At 41.6% G+C, this 24794-nt stretch overlaps 1 protein-coding gene across 3 annotated transcripts in view; it reads left to right on the top strand.

Moving 5' to 3' along the window:
* Positions 1-24794, top strand: part of KCNH1 (potassium voltage-gated channel subfamily H member 1) — a 189564-nt gene that overhangs the window by 158171 nt on the left and 6599 nt on the right. The window lies entirely within an intron of this gene.

The raw sequence follows: 24794 nt of genomic DNA, 5'->3' as shown, positions 1-24794 counted from the left end.
GCTCTAACTACAGCCACTTGCAGCACGTGGCCTCTCAATTCCAGCTTGCTGTGGAAGTGACTTCAACCAAAGCTTTAAAGATGTTTTGTAACACTTATATTTGTGATCACAAAAAATATTGCAAAACTTCTTTAGAGAAACTGGTAAGAGAAATATGACGATGCCAAGCTCTGAAGTGAGATAAGGGTTAGATGTCTTCCAAAATTGCTCAGAATTTTTTTAATTTGATGGATTTTTGTACAGTTTTAGCCTTACTACTGAAAGCAGAGATTTCAGTGATTGGGTAACTGCTTTTCTCTTTAGACAATTCCAGTAATTCCAATGAATCTATGCTGAACTTGTACCTCTGAAGGATGTGACTGGTCAGTTAGCCCTCCTAAATCTGGTATTTTACGGGCAGGAATGGCCCACAGTGAAATTTAGCAGACCTATTGCCTATATCTGTCATGGCAACCTCCCAGGCCTTGTACCACCTGTAGCAGCATTGTGTGCTTCACAGAGTTTTGTGTTCAGAATGGTTTTCCTAATGCAAGTGTCTGCAAGTGGCCATGCACGAAGGCAGCCTGTAACTTTTGTCCCCGGCACTGCTCCTGGAGGAGACCTTTCTCTGCTGACAGTAGGTTTATAAGGCACCTTTTCAGCATCTTTATCCTTCCTGCAGAATAGAAGAAGTGAAGCCAAGGCAAAATGATCTCCTCTAAAATTTTCACTGAGAAGATGATTGAACCAATGGAGAGTAAGTTATATTTTGGACAAAGTAATTAAAAATATATGAGATAACTGATTACAGCATAGCTGGAAAACTGAAACAAAGCCCTAACATCTGTAAAGGATTAAGTAGATTTCTGAAAATTCTAGTGCACCAAACAATCAAGTTGCCATCTTGATATGTTGAGGATTAGGTATCTTACTTCAGCTGTGTGTTGTACATTTAATTTCACTCTGGTTTTAGAAGCTTGGCTTCTGCTCCATACCCATGTTACAATTTTCTTTCAGGAGCATCGCACTCATGTGAGACTTTCCAACCATGGTTTTCTAAAAACAAGAATAGGAGAAAGTTAGTATGGGATAATAAGAGTCATGGGGAGAGACTTTTTAGTATGGCCTGTAGCAATAGGGCATGGGGTAATGGTTTTAAACTAAAAAAGAGTAGATTCAGACTAGATATAGGGAAGAATTTTTAAAAATGATGGTGGTGAGGCACTAGCACAGGTTGCCCAGAGGTATGGCAGGTACCCCATCCCTGGAAACACTCAAGGTCAGATTGTACAGGCTCTAAGCAATCTGATCTAGTTGAAGATATCCCTGCTCATTGCAGGAGGGTCGGAATGGATGACCTTTAAAGACCCTTTCCAATCCAAACTATTCTATGACTGTATGAATCTATGAATGCAAATGGGGGTGAAAGTAGTCTGGAGACTGAGAAAACCTGTGACGTTTTAGATTCTGTGTGGCCAGTCTCAGAAATATAATTTCTTTGTACTATGTGAAATGAGCTCACTGCAGTTATTCCACATGATTATATTATGAAAAAAAATATTAACTGGGAGATTTTTCTCAAAAAATTATCTGTCCAGGATATCCTTCCATTATACTGTCGTCAGCAGCTCATCATGGGAGCTCAGAGGTGTCTTGCTGCCTGTTTTGAATGAAATCCCCATTAGCCAAGGCATCTCGTCTCCATAGTGCAAAGTTACAGCAGGTCGGGAAGCTGGAAATTCCTTCTTTTCAGGGTGAGGGTGGCTTTACACAGTGTGGACATTTCAGACCATTCTTTGCTTGGTATCAGTTGGATTAAAATAGGATACAAATGATGTTCTTATAGTGTGGGAAGAACTTTCTCGTTCTGAATTTTGCATACAATATAAATATACTGTAGCATTTAAATATGATATATTGATTTCCATACACATATGCTGTATAAGAACAATGTAGCATGAGTCACCTTACTATAACTGCAGGGCTTTTGCAAAACACCCATTAATTCTGTCCAGTCAGTCCCTGTTGTATAGATTGAAAAAACTATAATGTTCCTCAAATTGCTTACTTCTGAATGCTTCTGTGTTTCAGAGTTTCTTCAAGCTCTTTTAAATCAAAAGAAAGATGATCCTGTCCTACTGCTGACTCATGCCTCTTATGTTTCTGTTCCGTTGCATGGGATTTTTAACATTCTTCAATGTAAATGTATCAAACTGGTAAAGCAGACATTTCAGAAGCCACATTTTCTTGAGTCATAGCTATTCTCTGTCTCACTTTTCCTCAGAGTTAAGAAAAAATTCTACCACCCTAGCATACAAAGGTTTTTGCAGAGGTTTTTAAAAATTATTTTATTTTTCTAGGGTTGGTTCTCATTACAAACAAAAAAGTCAGTGCAGATACAGTTTTATTTCTTTTGGATGTTTTTAAAATTTCTTGAAAATAGAATTCTTATTCTCAGAAAATCCTTTGCTTCCTACTGCTGTTTCTTCCTCATATAGGTTTCTTCCTTAAGGAGCTGCCCAGGGGAAAAAAAAAAAAAGATAAACACCTATCTTACTAGAAGACAGATCACAGTATAGTGTGATGGTTTCTGCCTAAATTCTTGTATATATAAAGGATTATGGACTGAGGTGTCTCTCTAAGTGTTGCATTGCAGTATGCTTTAATCATTTCCCCAATCCCACTTAGTTTCTGGCATTCCTCAGTGGTGCACTTGCACTGACATTAGCTGATGACATTTCCCTCCTTTTCTGACTATTTGAAAATGTGCAACTTTCCATACTTTCAATAAAGTCATCCTTCATGCTCAACAAAATCCATACAGCTGTTTGCAAACTGTCTCAAACCTTTCTGTATGCACAGAAGTCATAACCTAGTTTGATCCTTATTGATTTAAGTTAAAGGATGAACTGCATGCATTGATATTAAAGAAATACTCTGGCTTGATTAGAAAGCATGAGTCCATACTAGGAGCAGACGTGCAATCCTTCTCTTTGGGTAAATGGACAGTAAAATGTCACAGGGCACTGCAAAGGGGAATTCATTAATCTTTGGAAAGGATAAAGCTACTGCAACGAGAAAACTCCATGAGGAAATGACTCTGTTGGCTGTGCAGGGTTTGGATGTTGCATATTCTAGTGGCTGATAGAGCAGGTCATGCAGGACCCTGTTAGAAATAACACCTGGTGAACTCAGCATTGCTCATAACGCAGGAACCCTGATCTGGAGGGCAAGGCTTTCATAACTAATGATCATGGCATAACAGGAGGCTTGTCAGACGCAAGCAGAGCTTGACTTTTCTTAGCACTCCAGGCCTGCCTTAGCCTCACCCCAGTGCATCCGGTTTCTGGGAGTGTCTGCATGTGTTTGTGTGAGGGAGGGCTACCTGGGGGGTTCAGATTTGAGAGGCTGAGAAGCAATGCTCAAGGTCAGTGCTGGTGCTGAGCACTCTGTGTAGCCACTGAGCTAAGGGGAGGTTGAGGGTGTTGAGAATTTAGCTGTTTAAGCTTTGTAGGGCTTTTGAATCAAACTGGTTTTGATTTTGTAGTTGCTGGAATCCCCCAGTGCTCTGCATATGAGGTATCATCTTCTGGTGATTGAAAGATATGCTTGCAACTTTGGGACCTCCAGCACAGGAGGGGTGTGAACCTGTTGGAGTGAGTCCAGAGGAGGCCACTGAAATGGTCTGAGGGCTGGAGCACCTCTCCTGTGCAAACAGGCTGAGAGAAGTGGGATTGTTCAGCCTGTAGAAGAAACTGCACCAGAGAGACCTTAGAGTTCCTTCCAGTACCTAAAGGGGGCAGATGAGAGAGCCAGAGAGGGACTTTTTAGAAGGGCAGGTAGTGATAGGGCAGGGGGCAATGGCATTAAACGGAAAGACAATAGGTTAAGATTAGACATTAGGAAGAAATTCTTCGCTATGAAGTAGTGAGGCACTGAAATAGGTTGCTCAGAGAAGCTGTTAGATGCCCCATCCCTGGAAATTTTCAAGGCCAGGTTGGATGGGACTCTGAGCAACCCAGTCTAGTGGAAGGTGTTCTTGCCTATGGCAAAGATGTTGGAACTGGGTGACCATTAAAGGCCCCTTCCAAACCAAACCATTCCATGATTTTTTGAAATTACATACTTTATATTTTCTACCTGAGAAACTTAACCTGGCTTCTTTACAATTTTGGAAATTCATGGGACCTGCCTACCATTGTGGGAGTGAAATCGATTTGCATTTACCCGAAATGAATTTTTTTTAATCTGTACATAGATCTATTGGAGCATGGTCGAATTAATGCCCTTAGATAAACTAACTTCTCCATTATGATGATAACAGTAGATGCTTTACCGCTACTTCTTCATTTTTGCCTGAAAGCAACTGATCACAGTGAACTAAAAGTAGGGACCACTTATTCCTGTTGTGTTACACGAGTCAAAGTCATTTATTTACTGCATTGGTAATTAAATCCTCTGTATATAACTGTTCTGCAAGCATATATGACTCCTTTGAACATTTATTCTTACAATGAACATCCTGTATTGCTGGGAAAACAAGGACTGCTTTTATCTCTACTGCTGACATCTTGTATAAAGGCTAGGCTGATTATTCACTCTCTTCACTCTCCAACCAGGCAGCAAAAGCAGTGTTTTCCTTGCCTCAGAAATTGTTATGAAATTGAATTCACTTAAGATTCCCAGGTAAAAGGTGATATTGAAGTAGACAGATACTATTTAAGAGACTAAAGCTTATTTCACAGCTTAAATAAGTAGTAAAAAAAACCCAAAAACAAACACAAAAAGGTGAGGTTGACTACTGTTGCTTACAAAGTTTGGATCAAATCCTAAACTGCAGATTTTACTGGAATTTTTTACTGATTCTTATCTGTGCAGAAACTTTGCTGTTTTGACAGTGCTTAGTTTTTCAGCTGGAATGAAGGGCTTCACATATACCTTCTGTCTTCCCCCTCAATGTCATTACATCAGTAGGAATTTTTGAATGCTTTTGTAGCCCTCTGTGACTGCTGGAGCTCCTGGAACATACCAAAACATCTTTAGTGACCTAGAGACTATAACTGGACTTAAATCTAAATCTAATCTGGAAAAAATATCTTCGATATTGAGAGAAGACTTAAAAAGTTAAGAGATGTGTTGTAACTGTCCTGTGGAGGAGTTTAACTATGGTGATTCACCTTAATAGCAAACCTCTTGTAAAAATTCGATGCTTACTTTAGTTGATGTATTTGTTGGGGTTTTTTGCCTTCTGACCTTTATTTTTGTGTTGATTCTGGAACCATTTCCTATATATGACAGAGTGCAGGAGACATTTCGATTGTCAGATATTTACAGAATTGATAGAAAGTGGCCAGGAAAGGAAATGGTATGGATGGTTCTTAAGCTGAGGCCAGGCTTTGATTTTCAGAGCCTTTTGCTTGTGACACACATTTCCTGTGTGTTATGGAGCAGAATTTGTTATAAGTTAAACACTTCAAACTTTGTCTCTCTTCTACTTGTTTGGTTTTGGAATGCTAATACAAACTGGAAATGTTTTCAACAAAATCATGATGCTTTAAAGCCATGTCCAGCAATGTGTTAGAGGCATAGTGACATCTGCTTGTTGCTTAAAACTGCCAGTGTTAAGAGGGTGCCATCAACTATAGTTAGACACAAAATTTAGGCCTCAATCTGGCATTGAAGTGTGGGAAGAGGGAAGACATACATCTGAGTCCAGACCCTATCTCAGCTTTGACAAAGTAAAGGTGAAAGTAGAACTGTCACTCTCACCTGTTCAGGCATTTAAATTTCCTTTTATAACCATTTAACTTTAAAAGACCTAATTGGAGCAATGGCCTCATCAGAGATGATGAATTTTCCCATTGCATCTTGCACTGCCCAGGAGCGCTTGACCTTCCCAGCTGCAAGCACAGCTCAGTGCTGACTCCTGACCCTCAGGCCTTTGGTCGGGGCAGATTAGCAAGCTACAAAAATAGATGATCCAGCCACAGGGAGTCTGAAGTAACCCAGTCCTGGTTCCCTTACATGCAAAACACATCTCAATGCAGTGTCTGATGCATTTGCAAATTTGTTGCCCGATTTGTTCTTGCAGTTAAAGTGGCATAGCCCAGTTTCCATTTGGGTGTTTGGTCTGTGAGTTGTGGCTGTGTTTGGAGTGATTTTGGTTAGCCAGGAAACTTCTGAGTTTAACTTCTATTGTGTGGCTATCTACAAATCCAGCAAGGCGTATTAGTACCTCACTCTGTAGACATCTCAGTCTGTAGCACTTAGGTCCTGCAGCATCTCTGCACTGGCTGGTATCAATAAGCAGCACAGAAACCTTCTGATCAGTTAGTGCCAAGGCTACAAGGGGAAGGGGGACCTTTGTGTAATATAATAATCTGAGACTTGTGAAATACTAGTCCACATCTCTCCTCTGCAAAAAGATGTTTCTTGTAGCCTTTAAGAAATAATTTATTTTCTTTTGTCTTCTGTTCCCTCTCTATAAAATAGATATGGCATCATCATGACAGACTGCGGCTAGGAGAATTAATGGTCTGTGTATAGAAAGGATGACGTGGTCTGTTCCGAGTTTTGATTTCATCTCTTTGGCAGGTGTCACTACAGTCATCAAAATGTTTTCATACAGTTCTGGAGGCTTGTTTGTGTCTCCTGAGGTACCCAGAAGGGAGACAGAGCAGCCTTGCCATCATACTCCCATTTCACTGGAGTTGAAGTAGAGGCTGCAGAGCAGCTGGGTCACATCTGAGATGTGGTGATTGGTCAGTGAATTGCTGCATGAAGCTGGCAGCAGAGTAGCTGCGCTGCTTCCTTGCTCTGCCTCCCATTAGGGATTGTGAGCGCAGCTAAAGTTCTGGATGCAGCACTAACGGGGTAGTGCTCAGTCTCTGACATGGTGAAAAATAGAACCAACTACAAAGCCAACAGCAACAACAAATTTTGGCGTGTCTCAGGGCTGCTTTGCCGTCGGTAGTTGCTTGTAGGTTTGTCCTTGAACAGGTTTTGAATGTGAAGAAGCCTCTCTGGGAACAAGAACAGCATATTGTATTGAAGCGTGTAAATGCCTTGGAAATTCTCGGGCAATTGAGAGTGACTCATTGCTTTAGCACCAGTGCTGGAGATCACTTGGCAAGATGCAGTTTCAATAACCAACACAGGCACAAGGACCAAGTGTTTTCAGAGCTGGATGTGATGCAGAGGTGAGCCTAGCTTCTCCCTACCTCCAAGGTACAGGCAAAAGTATTCTCCTGTTTATCTAAACCATATTGTCTGCCTGATGACTGCCTCGTACAAGCTTCGATATGGTAGATGTATCCAGAAGACGATGGACTTAAGAAGATAATCAAATGCAATATGACATGCCAGACACCTATTAAACCAGAAAAAGTTCTACCTTCCTTCAGGGGAATCCTGTTCTCTTGAGTTGGGCAAAGATGAGGTTTGTGTGCTAATTAGTTACAGTATGCCCTGTGAAGTAACTTGACTGAGCTAACAGTCAGTGCAGCCTCTGCTGAGTCCTTCTGGGTCTGCACATCAGAGCAGCAGCAGGCAGCCAGCTGTTCACACCCAGCTCTACACCCCTTAACAACAAACCCGGGCCTCTCACAAGGCCTAATACCAAAGTTAAAAGGATCTTCTGCACCTGAACAAGATTGGAAGGTTGGATGCAGATTATATAAGTGTATTGAAAAGCAAAGCAAGAAAAATGTTGTAACTCTTATTTTCAGCAAACTGAGTTCCAGTCAGAGTGTGCTGGGGGCAGCTGGCTTGCAGAACAGGTCATATTTAAGATAAATGATGCAAAATTGCATGACTTACTGAAGCAACAGCTTTTCAACTTATAGTATTCTAAGGATGATGATTTTGAAGAGCATCAGTTTGAAATTTAGCTGTTTTAATGCAAACTAATGTTCTAGAAATAATCCTCTTTATTAATAAACCACATACTTTATTTCCTAGGAAGTCATGTATGAAATGGCAAATGCTAAGTAAAAGGAGTACAAAAGACAAAATCTGTTTGAAATGCTGGATCTGGCAAACTCTCCTGTTGCAGAAATGTCTAATAGCATCTGGACTGGGCTTTTTCTAACTGGGTAAGACAGATTGTTTGAGGGGAAAGAAGTGAATTTGGAAATAAAATTGAAAAGATTCCTGGGCACCACTTGTTCAAAGAATGTTTTCGCTTAATCCAACATCGTGAGTGAAACATACTTTATACCTTTGGAGCTGCTGTGGAAGTTATTGCATCTGTCTACGTGGGGATGCCTGTTAGCAGCTGAGCTCATGTTCTGCCAAAGTCTGCACATCTCCCTGCAGACCTCCCACTACCCTGTTCATCACACCCATCCAGGCACCAGATATCAGTGACATGGCTCACACTCCTCCCAGTGCACATGGTTGGCAGCATAGTATATTTCTGACAAGTCTTCCCTAAGCCCTTCTAAGAGTTGAGAGGTCAAATACATTTCTTTTAATTTTTTTTTTTTTTTCAGAAAGCTCTTTTAAGAAGTTTAGGGCCTGACACTGTGTTAGAGATAAATGGACTGCAGGTGATACTGGTGATATCCAGCACTTCCTACTGTCTGTCCATGAGAAAGAGGCCTTGCAGGTTCAGCTCTGTGTGGTGGAAAAATATTTTTGTGCCCTGACTGTTATGCTGCTGAACTTTGGGGAGCGGAGAGAGAAGAGGGCAGTTGGCAAGTATTTTAATTCTTGACCTCTTTTGATGCAAGACTTGGCTTTGAGAGAGCAAAGGCAGGCAGGGTATTTACTGTTCTCAGCCACTTTTTGGAGGCAGTGAGAGCACTTGAGCATGTTGTCTCCCCCCTCCCTGCAGTGTTGCCCTGCAGCAAGGACACCACCCTTGCCCTGCATGTCGACGTGTCACCCTCTGCTTGTGGGTCTGGTGGTCCTGAGGGCTCTGCTCTGAGCATGGATACAGCCACCCAGGTAAGAAGCACAGTGGATCAGCTCATTACTCACCACTTGAGATAGAGGACAGCTTTTCCTTGTAAAGAAAGTGTGCGGCACATCAAGAGATGCTCCAGTACTGGCATCCTGTCAGGGGGACTCTTGTCCTGAGGGCTGGCATCAGATCCAAGTTATAAGTGAGCAGGTATTGGAGTTCAGGGGGATTAAATGATCTCTGCCAGCATTGCCAAGCCCTCCTTGACTGCATTTTCTAGAGCCTTCTGTCACTGAAGAACAAAAGCTGAATCCAGGCAGTTGCTTGGTGGTTCCATCCACTTCAGCCAAACAGGCGTTTTGGGCTGAATGCCCCTGTAGCACAATGAGAATAATGGAAATTACAGCTGATTTACTATGCAACTCTGCTTCTGAGCCAAATGGTTTCCATCTGAATATGAAGCAAATTTGCCAGTGTGCTGGTGTAATGAATGCACCATCTCTTTGCCCCTTCTGTGCCTTTGCAGTCAAATATTTGCTAGAAAGTCCAGCATTAGATAAAAATCAGGAAGTGAAGGGTAGAAGTCAGTTTCTCTAGATTTTACTCAGTATATAGTAGTAGCTCAAAGTGTTGGGAAATGGATAAATTAAAAGAATGGAAACCTGCTTTGTGCAGGTGAGCCCAGCTGTGTGTGTATGCCATAGGCTTGCTTCAGCAGGGTCAACATGCCAGGAGTAATAGGAGTTGAGTTGTGCTGTTTCATCTCAAGATAAAATGTTTGGTCCTGTAGCCTTTTGAAAAACCTGCTGGAAGTCTGAAAGCACTGTAGCATCTTTTTTATTAATCTGTTGCCAAAACCTCTTCAGTGAGACCCCTGTGCATCAGTAGCACAGAGACAGATAAAGCCTGATATAAATTTGTGCTGTTGGCAGAGTGGTGATAAAGATGCATGTTGGGAGAGTTAAGGGGCATTTGAGAGGACAGCAGGGGCGGGGAATGAGATGGACCTTTGACAAGCCTCTGAGCCCTCTAAAATCTGTTAGTCCTTCCCAGCCTCTGGATAGTCTGTGATTAGAAAGACACGACGATGGCTCGGGTCCACCAGCTCTTGAGCTGTGATTGCAGTAGGGAAGTGGGCACACAGAAGTTGTGTGGCAAATCCTAACTGATGGATGAGTTCCCATGAGAAATGGGGTTATTATGCAGTACGGGTGATGGTCCTAAAAGCAGTTCATTTGATTAGGATGTCATTACGTGAAAGATTAAGAATACTTTTCATTTATGTGGGATGCTGAAGCTATTGCCAAAATCCAGCTTTTGGTCACTGATGCTGGTTGTATAATTATGACTGTTTTGCATTTCTGAGGATTGTAGCCTCTTAGTTGAAAACAATGTCAGGAAGAGGTTCTTCAGCATTGTTTGCTGCAAGTGCAAACACTTTTATTTTCTCTGAGCTCTCTGTTAGATTGCCCAGCTGGGTCTTTGTCAGGTATGCACACATAACAGGTCAATCTAAGCGTTGCTTACTCAGATTCAGTGATGCACTGGGCCATACCTGCTGTTGTCTTTGCTTGAGTTTAGTTCCATGACTAACATTATCTTGGATAACACTGTCTTTTTTTTTTGGTCTCAAAATAGAATTCTCCATTAGATGACAGTTTCCACTATATTGAAATACTCTCTTCTTTCTCATATTATTTCTACATGTACTTAACTGCTGAAATGTCTGCTGCACTCTTCAGTTGCTAAGGAAATAGTTTCCTTTTCTTGATATATATTTTTAATGTCTCAGCCTATGCCTGTGGTGTAGGATCATATATCTTTGCACCTGGACAAATTTAAGTAGTTTTGGGACTAGTAATTCTTGGAGACTAGATGTCTTGCAAAGGCATAAGAAAGAGCAGAAAGGAGAGGAGAGCTCTCATGGAGTCAGGAAGAGAGCGATTTTTGATTTCGTTTACTTAATTCTGAGCAGTTAAACAAATTTGTACACTGTAGTCACATACAATCCTTGTCATAACAGATTTTTTTTTTAAAGAAGATTATTCTATGTAAATATAAACCATAAATGCACATAGGGAACTAAAGAGCCTGTGACGCAGTGTGAGGAGGAGTTAAGCTGAGATTACAAAGCTTTGCTGCACTCCTAACCTGATCTATGGCTTTGGTGGTGGCTTCTCCCGGATACTCATACAACTGTGAAACTCAAAATGTATCATATTTTAGTGATGCTTAAAGGTTAAGATTTACTGTCCTAGTATTACCAGTGGAAGAGAGGCAGCTTATTCAAGGGCAAGCTCTGTGTCACGTCTCCCTGTTTTCTCATCTCAAAACAGTGGCTCAAGGAGAAAACTGTTTTAACAGTGTCCCTTAGGAGGAAGCAAGGAGATGTCACCCCAGATATTTGAGTTTAGTCCAATGTGACATTAGAACATGGAAGAGGTAGAGATGGTAAAGCACGATAGTTAAACAATCAATGTTTTATTGATCACTTAAAAGCATGTAACCACGTCGACATACAGTCTGTGCTCTGCCTCTCTCAAGCTACAGCTGAACTCTTTAAACCTGCCTGCCTCTCAAATGAAAGTTGGATGGTTTGCATTGCCTCAGTGAAGTGGAAAAACAGGAGAAGAGGAGAAAGCTTGAATGAAAAGCTGTCTGTAAGATGAAATGGAACATTTTAGTTTGGGGAAATGAAGGGTCAGTTGTAAAGCAGAAGCGGGGGACTACTAGATAAAACTGGGATAGTTTTCAGGGTCATGAAGTTAATTTTTCTCACTGATTTGAGAAGATTAAGAGAATGGTAAAACTGCTATTCAGGGGGATTCTGGGATTAGGCGGCATCATCTCTCCAACTGAGACTTTCTGTTTTGGTCCAACGGTGAGGGTGTTTGCTAAAGCAGGAGTCAGAACATGGGGATCCCATTCCCTGGTGAGGGTGTGTGTCTCCAGGCTGGAGCACCAGTTCTGTCACCTGCCTGAAGGAAGCTTGGGGACCTCAGTTCCAATCCCTGGTTTTAAAAGCCCATCCTGTTTGACTCAAATGGAAACACTGTCTCTTGAGTGGCTCTGGAGCACAGAAGGCAGAATGCCTGTTGTGTATGTATCTGAGCTGAAAGAGCACCTCTCCCTGGGGTAACCTCAGCCATCCTGACTTGTGTCTCACTTGCAGCAGTCGCCTTGTCACCAGTACACAGCTTTGGCAAGGGAGGGAAGGGGAAGGAGAGCTTCCCTCACAGCAACTCTGTGCACTTTGGAGTTTTTGTGCTGGCTGGTGACTGGAGCCATGCTCCTGAAAGGTGTGTTCAGATCCTTTTGGCAGAGGGGAAACGGGAATTTGCTTTCAGCTGTCTATGAGTACTCTCAATTACTCAGAAAAAAAAAAAGGAGACAGCACCATGACTGTAGTGTCCAAGAGTCAGAAGCAAGCACAGTTTTTCTAAACAAAACCTTTTGACAAAAGTGGTTGCAAATGCAGTCTGAATTTATGATGATTGAAATGGCATTTGGGGATGAATGAACCATTGTGAATGCATATCTGCCTCTATCTGTATGGCAGAGGGCAAGGTGTGATACAAATGAAGGTTGGGTCAAAGGCAGCTTTTAGACTCACATTTGATGGTGTCAGGAAGTCCGGAGTTTGCAGTTCCTACTGCTCCTGGTAAGAGGCACGTAGAGGTTTTCAATATTCAGATCTAACTTTGCCATTCTTTGAATACAGATGATCATTAATATTTTAAAAATTAGTATTTCAGTCTGCTTGTGAAGAAACAATGCTCTCGTGCTGAATTGTCCTTGTTTTTCTCTTCTAGAGCAGTTGTTTTCTTCGGGAGAAATTCATTAATGTTTAACTTAAGTGTGTCTGAAATCACAACTCTCTTGACAAATTTTATTGAGTATCTCCTATCTGAAACTTATAAGGATGAACTCTCACCACTTGTAACAGAATGGGATGTCTCTCACAAGTAACAATTCAAACTGCTGATAAATTCTTGTCTGGCTGACATCGGGCATTGCAATATGTGCTGGTCCTGTGATGTTTTCCCATGAAACATGCAATTTTGCCTCGTTAAATAATGGCATTTGGCTGTGTGCATGTATAAACTGAAAGCCTAACACAACCTTAAGCATGGCTGCTATGTAAGTAATCAATAAAAATAATGGCCTTATTCGGGGGATTGAGAAATTTTTGTAAAACTCTTGGAGACGTGTGAGTGAAATATACTGATAAGACAGAAAGCATCTACCTCTGTCAGTATTTGATCTATATTTGCCATGGGATCTAAGTGTCTGCTTTCAAAGAAGAAAAATATCTGAAACAAAATCAAGAAATACAGTTCTAAATGATTCTCTGTGAAGTTACTTGGAGGGATCAGTCAGTTCTTGGCTATTTTAATTAGCTCACCTGTGGATTTAGCAGACGGGAGGCAGCTTTCAGTTTTGACAATTGACAAGGAAGAGGGGGCCATCACTTAGCAGCAGCTGCAACTGGACTGTGGGAAACTGGCAGAGATGTCTTCCTAGGAACTGCTAGCTTAGAGGAGAGCCCATAATGAGAAGGTCTAAAAAACCTCACTATAGTCAGCTGTTTTCTTGCCTTCAAGGTTTTAAGCTTCTGGCTGTTAGTTAGGGCTGAAAGGATTTGACAGCTGCTTTGGGAAATAGCGAGCAATGTATTTTTTTGTTGGCCATTCTCATTCAGTTATTAATAGTTTGCTTCCTTCTCACATAATGCTATCCAAACTCTTGAACAGGAAAAGGACAGACCTGTTGAGTGGCACTGGGCATTTGGATTGGGCAGCCATACTGGGCCACCTACTTGGGTAGATGATTTATTCTCTTTTTACGTAAAGCTGCAGGTTAGTTTGCTTTTCTTCAATATGATAGCTAAACTTTAAGTCTGTTAACTTAGAGAGAGACACATGAAGAAGAGTTCACGTTATCTTAGGCAATTTATGCAGGGAACTTTCATCTGAGCATAATGTAATTGTCAGTTTATAATTTCAAGAGCTGCACAAGCCTCATGTATTGGGGACAATGAGCATTGTATTTGTGTAGATTGGTTTGTGAGTGGGCACTTGAAGGTAGCTGAATGACTCGTAAGCTTTTGGTAAGCTCTGATTAATTTGAATACATTTGAAAATACATTTGATTCCTCTCTTGGAAAGTAAAATACCTGTCAATCACTGTAAGCTTAATGACAGAAAGCAGATAAATGAAAACAGAGGGAAAAAAGTACATGAAAGGAAGACAGTGGCTAAGAGGAAATTATCTTAATGGCAAGCTAGCGTCTAAAATGTAATCACAGAAAACAAACTATATAATTTAACTGTTCCCTCAACACATCATTGCTTTTCTCAGCTCTACAACCTCTGCATCCATTTCAGATCTCAAGTGAAATCATATCTGAGTTAGAGGTAGGGAAAAAAATCCCAAATCCTTGACTCTCACAAATTGCCTGGTTTCTTTCAGGAAGCACTTAACAAATGGCAGCAAGCCACAGGGAGCTTGGAGAAACAGACTCTGACTCTTGAGAAGGCACGTTGTACAGATTATATGACATTTTGTATAGTTGTAATTTAGGTGACAGAGAGGCAAGTTCCTGCTGTGCCTTGGGCTCTTCTTAAAGCAGTTTTTGAGATAGCATTGTCTACCCAAGAATGCAGGTAGTATGTTGACCTGGAATAAAAGATGAACTGTTTGGGTGTCTGGCGTGTGCACACAGCTAGAAAAGCACCCCATGTGCTAAAAAAAACAGAAAAAAACCAAACCCAAGCAACCAAACATGAAAATAGTATTTTATAGGAGTTACTGCTAGAAACTGCTGACACTTGGCTGTCAAAAAGAATAAACATTCTTTTTTTCCTCATGTACTAGAAACAAGAAGTTTCTACAGAGCATTTCGCATCTTGATGGACATAGTAGTTCTCAGGGAGCATAATATTCCCCCACTCTGCTGGCATAATTTCCCCAAAGCTCTTGGCACATCATGTATTTGTTTGTAACAGCTACTTTTCATCTCAGAAATAATGAATTTCTAGTAGATCTTTAGCAATATATATTTTAATGGGGTTTTTTCATTTTACTCCTGCATTCTTTTTATGTTAGTCAAGGAGGTTGCTAAATGAGCTATAATTGTGTCTATCTGAAGTATTGATCAGTGTGGTTTTTAGTTTTACTTGTGTAGTTGTCAAAGTTTACTAATGACAATGTTTTAGAGCCTATTTGGGGGAAGAGACCTCTCTTGATTCCTCAAAACCCACTAGTGAGTCTGTTGTAGTTCAGGCAGGTTTTCTCTGTTATTTCCACTAATTGCTTTGGATATAATTCTATCTTATTTTCAGTAGTATTTTTGTGAAAGCTTTTTCCTTTTCACTCAACACTAGCACAGCCTGTAAACATGGATTAGAATGAGGAGTTTGACATAGAGGAGTAGAGTCTTGAGTTGTGCAGAACTTCTAAGTAACTAGTAGTGACATGATTAAATGCTAATATTTGAGTTGGTATTTCTAGAATTTGTAATTATGCTACAAAGCAGGCTGTCACAGAGAAGAGCTTCAGTACTGCTGAAGCTGATAGTGCTCATGTCAGTAACATTTAGCCCAGATGTTGTTCTGTATAGACTAAAAACCTTGTTTCCTCTGTTCATCTGGATAGCATGGATGCTCATGAAATTATGAAGTTGTGTCTCTTCCAAACACTTGTATATTAATGATCCAGAAGTCTAGTTTTTTGGAAAGTAAGTAGGTACTGCTCTGTCTGAAGGGCAGGGTGACTCCCCACCTTGACAACAAAGACCTCTTGCAGGAGCAAAAGGGTCGTGCCCATCTGTGTGTTGGCTCCTGGGCTGTGTGTCTCCCAGGTATACCTGAGGTTTGCCAATACCAGCACTCCTGGTACCAGCACACCTTTACAGCCCCATTGCCAGGACCTTCCGAATCTTAGTTTGCTTCAAATTTTCAGATTATTAATCGAAACTAGAGATGTTTGGGATTGCCCAGGAGGGATGTGGCATTAACTAGAGAGAAACCATTCCTCTTCAGAAGCAGAAACCAAATTCTGCTGCTGTAACAAATAAAACTAGAAAGCACTTAATGACATCCACAATATTATTGCGTACTTGTGCTTTCCTTGTGCGGCTCTAAGTCCCATGCACAAATGCATTTCAGCACAATGCTGAAACCCAGGGTCAAAGACAAAACAACATGGGACTACAGTGGGTGATCTGCATCAGCCCTTTAGCAGGTATGTGGACTTTGAGGATTGTGCCTTGAAACTTGAGCTGCATAATGGGATCTGCACTCTCACCTGTCAGAAATGTGCCCTGTGTACTTCTCCACCTCCACAGCCCAGAGGTACTACCAAGACTGGCATTTAACCCAGCAATTGTCTATGGCAATAGATAATGGAAGTGAAACCCCTTGCAGATATTGGTGGGAAGCTTCATAAGCCTGCAATGTTGCTCCTGTATTTTATAAGAAGGTAGAACCAGTAGTTCCCTCCTTTCTGACAAGCCATCACATATAATTGCAAAAGACACAGTCTTCTTTCTCCACCTTTTTCCCTGACACCTGCTAATACACTGCAATAGGGATTCTTCATCATTGTACCCTACACTGATCACATGCAGCTTTGGTTTCTTTAACATCAGTGTCAAAACCATTTTTATTGCCAAGTCTTCTGTCTTTTTCCTTTTTTTCCCCTCTTGCTTGAAAGAAAAAAAATAAAAAAAGAAGAAAGATTGGATCCAATTTTCATCTAACTAACATCAGCCTGAAGATATTTTCATCAGTTCTTGGCAGATCCTAGATGGACTGTGTAATAATAAATGCCTTTTCATGATTGTTTTCCTCACGCTTAAGTTCATTTTCTGTGAGCACTGTATGAAATAATTTTAAGCTTTTAATTGTTTATGATATCTGGCACTTCCAGACTCTGTGAATGTTTCTGTATCTGTGAAAGAGAATTATTAAGCACCAGAGAAAAAGGCAGCCATGCTACTTGCTGTTAATGCTGAGGAAGACCTGCCAAATCTTGCAGTATTTGTGCATGCTATAGAGGTGGAAAGAAGGGAAGCTTGCAGAGCTAATAATAGCAGCAGCTTTGTGGCTGGGAGCCTCATAATTGTAACTCCATGAAACAAAAACATGATGAAATCTGTATTTCTATCTATTCCTGTGGGTCTTGGATCAGTCCTTACAAATCAAAGTTGAAAAGAAATTTGGATGCTTTTGCACAAGACCAAAAGATCCTTTCCACTTCAGGTGCAGGCAGGTCTTTTTTAGAATTTGACAGGTTAAGGTTTTCAGTATATTCACAATGTGTTTAAATGAAGCATCCCCTGGTCTTTAAGCCTGTATCATGCAGTGATGGCACATAGGGCGAGAATATGGTTGCTGCTGCAGTATTTCTGCCTTGCCTTTCTGTTGATTACCTTCTTGGCAGCGTGAAGAGAAGTAAAGAATATGACTTGTCTTGATTTGGCAGGCAGCATCGTTCTAGCAGGGCTCATGAACAGCTAACAGTCAGAGGTGGTGAAACCCCTCAGTGGGCCGTTCATTACAAGAACAACTACAGACAGTGGACTTGTTAATTCCCTGTGTGCACCAAGTGGGCTTCCCTGTTGTACCAAAACAACATGGCATTTTTTGGTGTTTCAGTAAAACCTAGGGAAGTTCCAAAGTGATGTCAAATCTACGTAGTATTACACACTAGTGGCTTGTTGGTTGTTCCTCTCCCCATATGCAAGTGAAGGGAATAATAATGATAAACCTTTGCCTGAAATAGCTGAGCAGTCTGCTCAAATGATTAAGGTTCAGATTTTCAAGCCTTTATTGTATTTTCTTCTGATGTCTTTCCCTCTGGTATTTCTTCTATCGCTTGCATTGGGAACATTTCCTCAGTAGTGAGTGATGCGGCTGTTCCAGATTTGGCCTATGTAATTATTTAGGGTTGCCTAGGAATGTTGAAGGAGGCAATAAGAACAAAGCTTTCGTATGTGGCACTTTACTACAAATTTGTTTGCTGCTTCCAAATACTTTTAACTCCTGAGCAGGATACCAGTTTTGTCTGTTTGATAGTCCTTAATGGCTTTCTCTACCAAGAATTTGCCTGGCTATTGAATGCATGCAGACTTCTTTAATTAAATTCTACAATTTATTTCTAGCTCTGAACAAGAGTGAGAATTTAAGCACTGAGTGCTGCCTATTAAAGATACTGGAAGGTAGGAAATAATTGAAACATCTGCAAAGAGTTAAAATTGGAAAGCTTAGAGTTCAACTGAAAATTTCATATTAGTAATACTACTTTCTAAATACTTCAAAGTCACAACTGAATTGATCTAATACTTCTGTAGAGATTTTTAAACATAAGACCCTAGAATCATTTTTAGAAGTGAATTTTTAAGTTTATGAGAGAGCAAGGAACAAAAATGTTTATCCTCCCTGATAAACAATGCTGGAAAACTGGTACACAATGGATGAGGAAAAGATTGAAGTACTCAACAACTTTTGCCTCAGTTTTCAACAGCAGCCTCTTTACCTACACCCCTTGAGTGGATAGGAAGCAGGATGGGGACTGGGGGGCAAAGTTCCTCCCACTGTAAGTAAAGATCTGGTTCGTGACCACCTGAGGAACCTGAATATACATGCGTCTATGGGACCCAGTGAGATGTATCCCAGAGTCCTGAGGGAACTGGTGGATGTAGTTGCCAAGTCACTCTCCATGATATTTGAAAAGTCATGGCAGTCAGGTGAAGTCCCAGGTGACTGGAAAAAGCATTGTACCCATCTTTAAAAAAGGATAGAAAGGAGGACTGGGAACTACAAACCTGTCAGACTCAGCGCTGCGCCTGGGAAGATAATGGAACAAATCCTCCTAGAAGCTGTGCTAAGGCACAAGGAGGACAGGGTGGTGATTCAGGGCAGCCAGCACGGCTTCACCAAGGGCAAGTCCTGCCTGACCAACCTAGTGGCCTTCTGTGGTAGAGTGACTACGTCAGCAGACAAGGTAAGGATTACAGATGAACCTGAGATTAGCTCAGTTGGTTTTAGCATGCTGTGTTATTAACACTGGGTCATGGATTTGATCCACATATAGGCCATTCATTTAAGAGTTGGACTTGATGATCCACATAGGTATTCTGTGATCATGTAATTTATCTGGAATTCTGTAAAGCCTTTGACATGGTCCCCCACAATATTCTCCTCTCTAAATTGGAGAGAGATGGATTCTATGGCTGGACTGTTAGATGAATAAGGAATTGGTTGGAAAGTCACATCCAGAGGGTGGTGGTCAATGGCTCAGAGCCCCAGTGGGCATTGTGAAAAGTGGTGTCCCTCTGGGGTCTGTATTGGGACTAGTGTTATTTAATATCTTCATTAATGACATAGACAAATGTATCGAGTGCACCCTCAGCAAATGTGCAGATGACACCAAGCTGAGAGGTGCTGTCAACACCCCTGAAGGATGGGATGCTGTCCAGAGGGACCTGGACAAGCTCAGGAAGTGGGCCCAGGGGAATCCCATGGGCTTTAACAAGGCCAAGTGCAAGGTCCTGTACCTAGATCACTGTACAGGACCTTGATACCTTGATATTGATACCCTAGTATCAATACAGGCTGGGGGATGAACAGATCAAGAACAGCACGGCCAATAAGGACTTGGGGGTGCTGCTGGATGAGAGGCTGGACATGACCCAGCAATGTGCACTGGCAGCCCAGAAAGCCAGTCATGTCCTGGGCTGCATCCAAAGCAGCCTGGCCAGCAGGTCGAGCGAGGGGATGCTGCCCCTCTACTCTGCTCTGGTGAGATTCTGGTGTCCATCTCTGGGTTCTCCAGCAGAGGAAAGACATAGACCTCTTGGAGCGAGTCCAGAGGAGAGTCACTAAGATGATTAGAGGGATGGAGCACCTCTCCTATGTGGAAAGGCTGAGAGAATTGGGATTGTTCAGCATGGAGAAGGCTTTGGGTGACCTAATTGTGGCCTTCCAGGACCTGAAGGGAGCCTACAACAAAAACAGAGAGGGACTTTTTACGAGAGCATGTGTTGACAGGACAAGGGGGAATGGCTACAAACTGAAAGAGAATACGTTTAGATTAGATATTAGGAAGAAATTTACTATGGGGGTGGTGAGACACTGGAACAGGTTGCCCAGAGAAGGTATGGATGCCCCATCCCCCGAATTTTCACGGGCAGGTCAGATGGGTCTTTGAGCAATCTGGTCTAGTGGAAGGTATCCCTGCCCATGGCAGAGGGTTGGAACTAGATGAACGTTAGGGTCCCTTCTAACCCAAGCCATTCTATGATTCTATGATTCTATGATTCTATTATTCTATGAAACTTAGTCTTGAATCAAAAAATAAAGGAATCTTTCATCAAGATGTGATGATGGATTCTGTGTTACCATCAAACCAGGTGTTTTTCTGAAAGATATAATCTAGTGGTAACAATATTCCCCTCAAGGAATGCCTTCAGAGCAATCCTATGACCTGCCTTATTCTGGAGGTTACATTGCCATCTGTTATTCTGGTCTTATCATAAAGAAATTATGAAAGTCATATTCATGAATAATGACCAGGTTGGCGTTACTTAAATGATGCTTGGGTTTCAGTGCTGAGCACAGTAAAATCCGTGTAACAGTTGCTGGGCGCTCCACATTTCACAACCAAGTAAGATATTTCATCTATGTCCACCTAATTTTTTAATACTTTGACCTTAATCTCTAAAAACATTGATTCTACAAATACAGCTTGCAAATTCCATGATGATTAAAAAGAGACAGAGTCTTTCCCCAAAAGTTACTTAAGGCTTCATCTTCCCAACTACTTAATACTGAGGAAAGGGAAACATGCCAGGTGTAACTCAGCCTTTTCTTCCATGGAGAGGGGTTAAGCACAGGCAGGAATGTGGCCACAGAGTGTGTGCTGTCATACGTCTGTGGGGACATATGGGAGCAAGAGTGCACCAGAATGTGTTGTCACATTTCTCCACTTCTCTGAGTGCACTATCAAAAAAATAAAATTGTTATTGAGTCATCATAACTGCTTGCCTTGGTTGGATGTTTATATGATTGCAAGAATCTGTGCCTAACAGAGCTATTTTTCAAGTTTTTGACAAATCTAGGCTGATACCTCCACAACACTCAAATTTCTGGTATCTTGGGAAGCTTCCCTGTGGAGGCACAAGATTCAGCACCTTTTTAATAAAAATGGAATTATGAAGTGAGATTTGAGATTGGACATGTGAAATATACAGTTTTAGGCCTGGTGTTTAAACGTCATGTTATTTCATCTCAGTTCTGGTTCTTTGTTCATATTTTGGTCTTGACATACTGCTAAAATGCTCCCACTAGATTTTTTTCTGCATGTTTAGGTCTTGAAGAGCACGATGTTATGGAGAACTACATAACTTGTAAAGTCCCCTCTGTTTGCGCATACACATATAATACACGGGCTAGGAGATTTTGAGGGTACAAAGCCCTATCCCTTCCTAGACAGAAATGACTGCTTGGAGAGAGAGAGAAAGAGGGACTGTTCTAAAAGCTGTCTTGGGATCTTTGCCATAATATTTTGGGGTTTAACTTTCATTAAGATCTGTATGTGTAGCCCTATCAAATTCCACGTGAAAATTTCTGTGTAGGTCCAAACTTCTCTTCCTTAAAACAAATGAAATCTATTTTCTTTTCCTTTGTACTCTTACTGCTTGTGGGAGCAGGTGGCATAACAACTACATTTTCTGAATAACCTAGCTGCTGCTTAAGCTGTTTAACCACTTAAAAATTGTGTTTTCTTTAACATTTGTAAGAAAACAGTCCATTTAAAAATTATTTGTATTTTTCTTTATAAGGATTTGCATTTAATCTTTAAAATATGCAGAAAAACATTCCAAAATTGAGTTAATTAAAGTCTTTTCAATTACTTCTGAGGTCTGCGTAGTTATAACATTTTTTCCTTAATACATGAATATGGAGCTGTCTGAAGAAAATATGGCATTGGGAAACTTGCAAAAAAGGAGACAAATGACAGCTTTGCCTGGGCTCCCTAAACAGAAGTTGCTCTCTAACAGCTATTTATCCACTGTCTTAGGAGTTAAAAGGCGCCAGCCCAAAAGCTGGAGGTGATGTCCCCTGGCAAATGTGCGTAGGTTTGATTTGCACCACATGAGTGCAGCTTGTCACATAAATGCATACATGTCAAAGATGTTGGGCAGGATGGGAGACCTGAGGGTTGCATTTCTGCATTCATGCAGATTGTTGCTGCTGTGGTATACTTCCCTCATAGCTGGTGTAAGGCCTCACGTGGAAAATGGAAATCAGGGGTCTCGTTAGCGTGGTAGCAGTTACCCATGGCAAAGGCTATGTAATGTTCCCTCCATATACATTCCTGTTCCTGTGGCAGCCAGTTCTCCTGAAGGCAAAGCAGCGAAGGTATGTTCAGGGTCCTGAGGCTGATCGCCACTCAGCAGGGAAGCTGATGGCAGCTCATCCATGGCAGAGTGTACTTGGCATCCACAGTATGGGATGCCCACAGGGTGGGTTCACCTAGGCAGTGCCATGGAGAGCAGTGGAAGCTGTGGATGGATAAGTGCTACCAACAGCTTGTCTGTCTGTGCTCACCTTTTTGTGTTTGCTGGTAGATTCATTTATCATGTATTCCAACAGGGGGATCATGCTACCAGCTGCCTGAGGTGCAGTGGTTAGTATGGGTTGGGCCAGTCTGTTAATAAGTGATTGCTTGAGACTTGCTCATTGCTCTCTCATCTGCATGGTGCTGGAGCAGAGGCAGGTTCTGTCAAATAACTTACCCATTTACGTTACAAAAGCCAGTTATTGAAGAGTGAGAAGTGCCCCAGTGCACAAGGTGCTGAATGGGCTGCATGGAGCAGGGCTTGACCCAGACACAGACTTGGCAAAGCAGCCTGACCTCTAGCTCTGTCCAGCCAGCCCTGTGAGGGTCACCATTGCACCAGCTCGTCATACATCCCTTCTGAGCATTTAAGGAAAGCACACAGTCCTGATCCATAACTCAGACTGAGACAACCTGCTCACATACAAAGTGATGTGAGCCCTGTTAACTGCATCTGGCATAGGATGTGGATGTCCACACCAGGACCAAACATACAAACTCCAGGAGAGGAAAGGTTTTGGAGACACAGAATTTTGCAGAGACAAATTGACTTGGCTTGTAGCTGCCTTGGTTTGCTGGGGCTTTGTGCCCCCAGAGCCAGCCTCAGCATGCTGCTGGAGTGACCCCCCAAGACCCTGCCTGGCATCGCTTGGCTCCAGCAGGGCGTGCAGGGCAGTTGCCCTAATGCTGGGCTGACACTCATCCATCAGGTAAAGTGGGAGACTGCCAGTGTGTGGGAAGCCGTTAGCCTGCAGGATTGCATTGAACCTCCCTTCCCAGGCAGTGCTGTTCTTTCACTCGTAAGGATTACGCTGTTTTGTCCACTTTCTACTGAGCTCACTGCAGACTGAGCTTCCTGAGGGGAGAAAAAATAAAAATACTGTCAAGTACCCTGTTTTCTTATTCTTATCTCATATTTAGTTTCCTAATTGCAGCTTGGAAATAAAATATCCTTCCTGCTAATTTTATTCTTTTGTATTTGGGAAATGCTGCCAAGTCTGACGACGTCTTTCTTCCAAAGATGCACTGTTAAGAAGTTTTTTCCCTGCTTCACAATTACAAAACTGTTAAGAAGCATTGGAGTCTGGAGAAACATTCATTTTGTGTGTGCCAGTGAAGCAGTGCTTATTAGCTCTAGCTTAATTTAAATCTGTCTGCAGCAGAGGGATGGGTTTATTTACACATTTCATAATAATGATTTGAATCTAAAAGTTATTTATGCAATGGATTGTAAGGTCTTTGAGTGGATTTTCCCAAAAGCAGCTAAAGAGGTTAGGTATCAGTGTTCAGTAGAAGCTAGGGGCTGCATCTTCTACACTCTCAGTTTAGGGGACTTCTCATTTTCAAACAAAGACTACTTACTGGTTCCTGTTTAATGCCACACTGGAAGGGTTTTTTGCTTGGAAAATATCAATACCAATGTAAAATTCAAGGAGTTTTTGAAGAGAATGTATTGCCATCACATACAAGGAAGAAACAGGTTGGGACGCTGTGAGGCTTTGATCAGTACTGTGAGACCCAGAGGCTGCTCCTACAGAGATCACTTAGCCTACAGGCTCAGGAAGATATAATTAGGAGGGTAAATGGAAAATTAATGTTTCGTTGTGCAAAAAATGTTCCCTTTTGTATAGAAATAAAGAAATAAATCAAGATGTGAAGCTCTTCAAGCTTCTGAGGTAATCAAGCCATGAACAGCTTCCCCATGTCTTGCAAAGCCTATCCCCCATTGTCCTTGTGCTCTTGGCTGTGGGACTGACTTGAGCTTTGCCTCCTCCCCGAACTGCTCATTGCTTCTAGAAGAATGTGGGAAGGAAGGGAGGCCAAGAAGCACTTTGCAAACTGCCACTGAAGGGCCCAGAGTAGTCTCTGCTGTACTGACACCACGAGTGGCCAAGGTGCACTAAAACTATATCAGATCTTTTGCAGTGAGTGAGCTCTGAGATGAGACTGATGGGAATGGCTCTGTACTATTAGAAACTTGGTGCTAAACTATGGAGTTGGGAAAACAAAAATGAGAATTCACTTTTAACACAAAATAGAGCTTCCTGGGATCATTATAGTTACAATGGCACTGCCTTGCTAAACTCTCAGAGCTGGAGAAATCTATTCTTTTTTTCTTTCCGGTGTTATAAGACAGATTGTGTCTGCTCCTAAATAATGAAATCAGTCAAGTTCCACACAACATAAGACATTTGAAAATGTTGCTATAAATGTGCAGAGGTTGTGCATTTCTCAGTTAAAACAGATTCTTTCAAATTATTCTTTCTCCAACTCTTCCCCCTTA

The sequence above is a fragment of the Neopelma chrysocephalum genome, unplaced genomic scaffold (genome assembly GCF_003984885.1).
Source record: "Neopelma chrysocephalum unplaced genomic scaffold, ASM398488v2 Primary Assembly neopelma1_61b, whole genome shotgun sequence".
Lineage (NCBI taxonomy): Eukaryota > Metazoa > Chordata > Aves > Passeriformes > Pipridae > Neopelma > Neopelma chrysocephalum.
This window is presented reverse-complemented; position numbering and strand designations above follow the sequence as displayed.